At 43.8% G+C, this 7,055-nt stretch overlaps 1 long non-coding RNA gene across 1 annotated transcript; it reads right to left on the bottom strand.

Moving 5' to 3' along the window:
• Positions 1 to 1,256: 1,256 nt before the first annotated feature.
• LOC130734358 (uncharacterized) lies at positions 1,257 to 3,298 on the bottom strand. The gene is made up of 2 exons (XR_009017912.1): positions 3,109 to 3,298; positions 1,257 to 1,727 (listed from the first exon to the last, which is right to left on the bottom strand). It is a non-coding gene; the product is annotated as an uncharacterized LOC130734358 (long non-coding RNA).
• Between the last annotated feature and the right edge of the window lie 3,757 nt (positions 3,299 to 7,055).

Genomic DNA, 7,055 nt, shown 5'->3' with positions numbered 1-7,055 from the left:
CATATATTCAGAGGTCTCCCTGATACTCTCAGGCTTTGGCATTCATTGCGAGTTGTGCTCCTCGCTCTTGCGCCTCAGATTACTTTCCCTGTCTGTTTGAGGGGCTCCTGAAGCATAGACATTGTATTCTCGTTGTTGCGGTGTTATGGTGGACATGGCGGTGGCGTAATCATCGAGCTTTCGGAGAGAGTGTCTGGCAGTTGAACCATGTGTTACGATTTGGGCCTCATGACGTGTTAGCTTGGAACCGGTACCTTCAACCTCCATCTCTTCAACCCGCTTTCCTTTCGGACAAAACAAGCGGGAGAATTGTGGATGGTGGGACGTACATGGTGGTAGCGGTGGATGGTAGTTTGAATCCGACGCTTAGTCGTATGGGATGTGCGGCGGTGATTAGAGATAAGGACGGTGAATGGGTGTCAGGAGCTACTAAGAGCTTGGGCAATGATAGTGCTTTCATGGCGGAAGCGTTGGCTGTGGAACTCGGTTGCAACATACTCTCGAGTTGGGATATCAAAGTATTGTTTGCTTTTATGATTAATTGAATGTGGTTGATGCCCTCCAAAGCAATGCGGATTTCAGAACCTTCTAAGCTAGAAATGTTCTCCAACAAATCCGGGATATGGTGCCCAAGTTCTTGCGGGTGCAATTTTGACATGTCCAACGTGAGAGGAATAATACAACAGATTGTTTGGCACGTCAGGCCAGTTTGTTAGGTGCTCAAACTCAAATTTGGAGGCGCCTTCCTTCGTCGGTTTATGCATCCTTGTATCTAGATGCTTTTAGCTAGTTTCGGTTTTTAAGTTGTTACTTTTCCTCTTGTAACAAAAAAATATATATATATTTCTAGAGACATATTTGGATGGGGCCCAATATGTCACAAACATGGACCATATTTAACCATAAATTCTATTATGTAATTTATGAATTCATTTATACATTTCAATACTGTCATTCTTTCTCTTCCTTTTCTATTTTACTTCTCTCTTCCTCTATCAATTCTACTTTTCTAATACGGTATCAAGAGCTTGATCATCACAAGTTATGGATTCTGGAAAGTCCTCTTCGCTTCCTTCTCTATCGCGAACATCGCCAACACGAGTCGCTCGCACTGTTACTACAACGTTTGCATTCTCTTTTCGGGCAAACACTTCAACGAATGTTTTAAATTCTCTTACTGAGAAACTGAAATATTAGAATTTTTGTTGTAGAAACATAAAGTTGAACCTGTAATTCTAGGTCATCGTCTTCATCTCTTTCTAGTTAGTCCATCAATTCCAGGTAAATTTCTCTTTGAAGCTGACAGAAATTTTCTAGTTAGTTCATTGATTACAGGTAAATTCCCCTTTGAAAGGGTGACAGAGAAAATGAAACTACCAACACGCATATTTGTCTTGGGAGAAGCAAGATGCTTTTCTTCCACCATGGCTGCAATCAACGTTTACAACTTTGGTTCTCACAAAGACGACTGCTGTAAGCATTCGTATCAACTTTGGGATCGAATTCATGCCCATTTTCATGCTAAGACAAAGGTGAAGGCAAGGCAACTTCTTCCTATGTTAAGGAACATGGTTACGAAAGTTATGGATTCCGGAAATTCCACTTGAGTTGTGACTTGTGACAGCATGTCAGCATTCTCTTTTCTGGCAAAGCATTTCGGCACTCCAGTGATTGTTTTGCATTCTTCTACTAAGAAACTGGATTATTGTAATTTTTTGTTGTGCAATCTGTAACATGATTAGCAAGAAAGCTTGATCATTGCCAATTCATATTGTATTAGGAGCATTACTAACAGTTCTTAAAACCCCAAACACTAACTCCTACAATTTTTCAAATTTTAAACATCTGCGAATCAACTTGGTACACAAAAATAGACAAGTCAGCCAAATAAATCTAATGAACTGAATCAACAAGACTTGAAAGATCATTGATCAATGAACACTGATAGCAACTCTATGTCAAGTAACTGAAATTAACATGCATAATTTCATTAAACAATTAAGCATCATTACCAAATACTTATGATATGACCTGTCAATAACAATAGCAGTATTTTAAAAAAATTGCCACAGCCCCAGCTTTCTAGGTCCAGCAGAAAATTTCCAGCAACAATCCTTGAACTGCCACTTAGCTTCATTCCTTCTATTACCTCACTGTTTAGAAGAAGTAAGACACCCTTTTACTTAAGAAGCTAGCAAAAAAATGGAAAATCTTGCTCACTACCTTTCCTTGTTCAAGTTCTTTTTCTTCTCTCTTTGGTATTTTGTGTGTGGAGCAGTGTTATCAAATATCCGTCATGGCAGTTTCTCATGGCGGTTTTTTGGCTTTCTACAATGGCAGATATCCGGCCATATGGCCGCAATATGCCACCATGTTCCGCTATATCCCGCTAACAACACTCGTGTGGAGGAAAGAAACATAGCATAAAAGTGCAATGCAAATTGAACAAATTTATTAGAATTTGGGAGACCTAGCTCAACCTCAAAGCTGCTCAAGAGTTGAGGGTTGCTCTACCATTTATAAAGGCTATCTATGTCATATCTCTAGCTAATGTGAGACTTCTAACAAAAAATTTACCATGTTTTCCCCACACAGATACTCATTCCCTTCCCCTCATTACTCTTTTTCTCTCTATCTCTTTTGCTTCCCCACAAGCAAGTGCATTTCAGATCCTAGAAAACTATCCTGACGCTATGCATCTAATAAACAATTCCCCACTCCCTTTCTCCCAAAAATAGAGAAAAATGATGCATGTGAGATGGGAGTCCACAAAATTTTTATAAAAATTAGCTTGTAATTACCATTATAGAATAACTCTTAACAAAGTAATTATCATGCATTACAAGATAATTGTACTATATTATATTTTTGTTAATAGCAAATTGCATTTGCTAAACAAACAAACCTATATCAAAGTTATTCAGACTAAATCTAAACATTGTTTAAGCTTTAGGTTATCAGCTATCCAAGCAAGTTTAGGCAAAACTGCAGTAATTTTTAACGGAAAACATTGTAACATTTTGCTAGAATGCTAAATTGACAACAAATTACCAGAATTCTAAACAGAAACGAGAATTGCAAATGAAAATCACACAGAAAGAGTGACACCTGAAGGGTTATACGCTCTTGAGTATCTCGAACCATCACGAGCAGCAGTGGCACAAACCTTCACGCTTCGGTCGCCCAGGTGGGTTCGGAACCAAAAACCTAATTCAGTCGCGATTGGAAAATAGTTTTTCAGTATTTTGGCCTTTTAATATTGTTTTTTTTAAAAGGAAAAATTTAGTGAAGGAGAAGACTATTTGTACCCTCCCTATTTACTATCCACATCATCCCCTTATTTTTTAATCCCAAAAATACCCCACAAGAATGTGCAATAGAGCTGAGACGTCATCCAGAGTGATCGTCATCTCGCTCCACAGCATATGAAATGAGAACGTCTCTGGCCTTTTTTTAACAAGAATTTTTTTAAAGGGGCTTAAATAAAATACTAAAGAATTATAAATAAACTAAACCCTAAAGTCTAAAATATATTTTAGAAAAGGATTATTGATGAACAGAACCACAGAATATTTTAGCAACAAATCCAATAAATCTAAGTATAGTGATAGGTGTATTGATTTTTTTTGGAAAGGGAGTGTGTGCGAGTTGTTTCTTTCAAAAAATAGATTGGATCCAACCAACTGCACTTTTTTCGTTACGTTATAACTAGCAAACAAAATGTGCACGATCCCGCGAATGACTTCTGAATAAATTACGAAAAAAGAGTTAAGAACCATAGCATTTCGTGATTCATTGGTAAATCTACTTTGATTCTCTATCAACCAAGAAGTCACGGGTATTTAACATATTGATACTTAACGATTTTCCGCAAAGTGGTGACGAAGGGTATAACTTGTACAAATCTTTCCATTTTCCAATTCGATCCGATCCATTCGGAACCTGAAAACGTGCAGACTGCAGAGTCACAGAGAGATAGTGAAATAAATCATTCCACCAATCCACCGCCACAAGATAGAGATGAAAGGCACGTGCGGTTTATAAGCTTTCAAAATTTAGAAGATCAATTGGTTCCAAGCTTTTAACCTTCAAGAGTGTTCTAGGAACGAACATTAAAGAGAGGGATAGTACCTAGAGAGTGGAAGAATGTGCCTAGAGAGTGGAAGAATGTGCTACAGGGAGAAAGAGAATGAGAGAGAGAGAGTGCTGAATTTCATGTGTTATTTGATCAAATGAGCTAAAAGTCCCTTACAATTGGTAACTACCTCCTATTTATAGAGCTTGGGCACTACCTATTGGGCCAATTGGGCCTCTGAAGTTGAGGCCCAACTTAAGGCCAGGCTCTCGCCCTTGGGCGGGCTGAACCCTGGGCGTCGCCCCTCTAGGGGCTCGCCCAGTCCACTAGTCCACAAGACACCGAGCTCGAAGTATGAGAGCTAAGTGTGTCTTTTAAATGCTCTTACATGCATCCTATGGTGTGCTAGAATCTAAGCTGCCAACATGGCTTGAGGGAAAAAAGAAGAAAACTACGTCGCCGACATGGCGTAAGCGAAAGGAAACAAGCATCTTTAGTCGCCCAGTCCACTGGTCTTGGCGAGCAACCCAAATCGGCAAGTCCACAAGTTCGTAGGCGGCGGGAACGATCACTTTGTACTGACGATTAGTTGGAGTAGGCGAGCGTCTTTCGTCGGCGGGCTAGGTGGCAGGCGTTAATCATGTACTGATCATCCAAGTGTTGGCTGACGATGCCCTTGGAAGGCGGCTAAACTTCATTGGCGACATCGCTTGTTAGGCGATGGCGTTTAGTCTTCATGGTGGCGAGGCGTTTGGATTTCATGGTGGCGAGGCCTTTCGCACTTTCCCTTATTTCAAAAACCTTTCAAATCTCTAACTGCTCCATGTGATACGTCAGTTACGTCAGTTTCCCCCTTTCTCCGCAACCGTCACCTCACTCCTCATAACTGTCCAATCATGCGCAGTAACTCCCCATCACACGCGTCCCACTTCCCAAAAGCCATAATGACTTCCAACCTTCCACACGCGTCCACCACGCGTCACCCTTCCAACTCCCTTCCTTTGCCTATAAAAACCCTTTTTCCCTACAATCATCCCTTTCCGAAACCTCTCTTTACTTCTCTTATCGCTTACCAAGCTCCCTCTTCCAACTTCCGCTCTGGTGTCGTCGCCTTTCACCCTTTCCGCTACCCACTCTTCACATCCTTATCCGGTGAGTCCTTGTTCCCTTATCTCTGCATCTTATCTCTACTTGTCTTTTCCTTTTCCTCACTTAATTGTCAAAGATGGCTTCAAACCCTAACTCCCCTAATCACACCTCTTCTTCTTCTGAGAATGACCCTGACTCTACCGCAGCCGGTGGCCTCCGTCTAGAGGTCCCGGAAATTCCCCATTACCGATCAAGAACTTTCGCGACCCTGCCCCTTCCAGTCCAGAGAGCACCCTCCCACGAAGCTATAGACCAACCCTCCGTTTTCCAGGATAGGGAGCTTATCGTGGAATTCGTGAGTAACCTTGGCGGTTTGTCTGACGATGATGAAATAAACGACAAACTCAAGATTTGGCCCTGCAGCGCTGAGGACCGCCCCTGGCTTCATAGGGTCGACGGCGATGTGAAGAGATCCCATTTTTTCTTTGTATATGAGTATATGTTTGGCGAGCTTGGAGTCAGGCTTCCCTTTTCGCCCTTCGTTCAAACCGTTCTCCGTGATATCAATGCGGCTCCTTGTCAACTCCATCCCAACGCCTGGGCCTTCATCCGGTGCTTCGAGATCTTGTGCGCCGCTGTTGGCACCGCCCCATCTCCCACCAGCTTCTTCTACCTTTACGATGTTGACTCCAAATCTATCAAAAATAGAGGATGGATTTCTTTAAAGGCCCGAGCCGGCCGTAAGTGCTTGAACCCTCACAAGAGTAACGCAAAGTCCTCCTTCGCCCGGAGATACTTCCGCGTGGCGGTTCACCCCGCCTATCCTGAGGCCTTTACCCTTAGGGACGGGACTGCCCTTTTTCCCCTCTACTGGACGGATAAGCCCAATGGGATTACCGACCCTTCAGAAGAATCTTTGTCTGTCAACGACAAAGCCTTTTTGAATCTCCTCGCCCCGCTTCCTATTCTTGACTGCGCAACAGTCCTTGAGGGCGCTCGCCTCTCAAGGACACCCAAATAATTAGGTCATTTATAGTTTATTTTTATCATCGCCATTTCTCTTTCGTTTTTTCATCATCATTTTCTTACCCCTTATGTTGCTACTGACCCCCTTTTTTTTATTTATTGTTGCAGAAGATATGAACTTCACCAACGCCGAGCTCCTGAAAGCCCGCGAGAGAAAAATGGCCCGTTTCTCTCCAAAGTTCAACGCTGAGGGCGACGGGAAAAAACGGAGCGGTGCTGAGTACCAAACCGAGGGCGCTCAAGCCCCCAAGAGGAGGAGATTAGTCAAAGTCTCCTCCGTCGCCCCGGGGTCTGCAGTCGCCGGCTCCTCCAACCCCGGCGCTCAACCCATCGCTGCCGCTGTGTCCAAAGGCAAGGATGTTGCCGCCGCTGCTACCATTGCAAGCTCCCAGTCTCCGACTGGCGGGACGAGCCAACTCCATTCCGCCAAAGCTTCCGCCGCCGCGGCCACCAAGTCTGCCACTATCACGGCTCCCAATTCCGCTACCGCTGGTACAACCACCGTTGCTGCCTCTAAGTCCACCACTATAGGCGCCACAACCGCAACTGCTGACCAGTCATCAACTGCTGGCACAACTACCAACACTTCTCAACCCTCAGCTGTTGAGAAGCTTGCCGCCATCAACGCCACAACCGCTGTCGCGTTCTCCAATGCTTCCGTGGGGGAAAAAGAAAGAGAAAAAGAAAAAGAAACCCCCAAGTCTCCCCCTCGCCAAGTCGCACCTCCTAGCCCGCCTCCAACGAATGATGGGCGTTCCATGTCTCCCCCGCCTCGTCAAGAAGAAAGACCCCCTCCTGATGCCGCTCCTACCTTCGAAGCAGCCCGGATCGAGCAAGCTCCTGGAAACAAGGGCGGCTACCCTAG

The sequence above is a fragment of the Lotus japonicus genome, chromosome 1, assembly GCF_012489685.1.
Source record: "Lotus japonicus ecotype B-129 chromosome 1, LjGifu_v1.2".
In the NCBI taxonomy this organism is placed as follows: domain Eukaryota; kingdom Viridiplantae; phylum Streptophyta; class Magnoliopsida; order Fabales; family Fabaceae; genus Lotus; species Lotus japonicus.
Note: the sequence above shows the minus strand (reverse complement) of the source record. Positions and strands in the feature narration are given on the sequence as shown.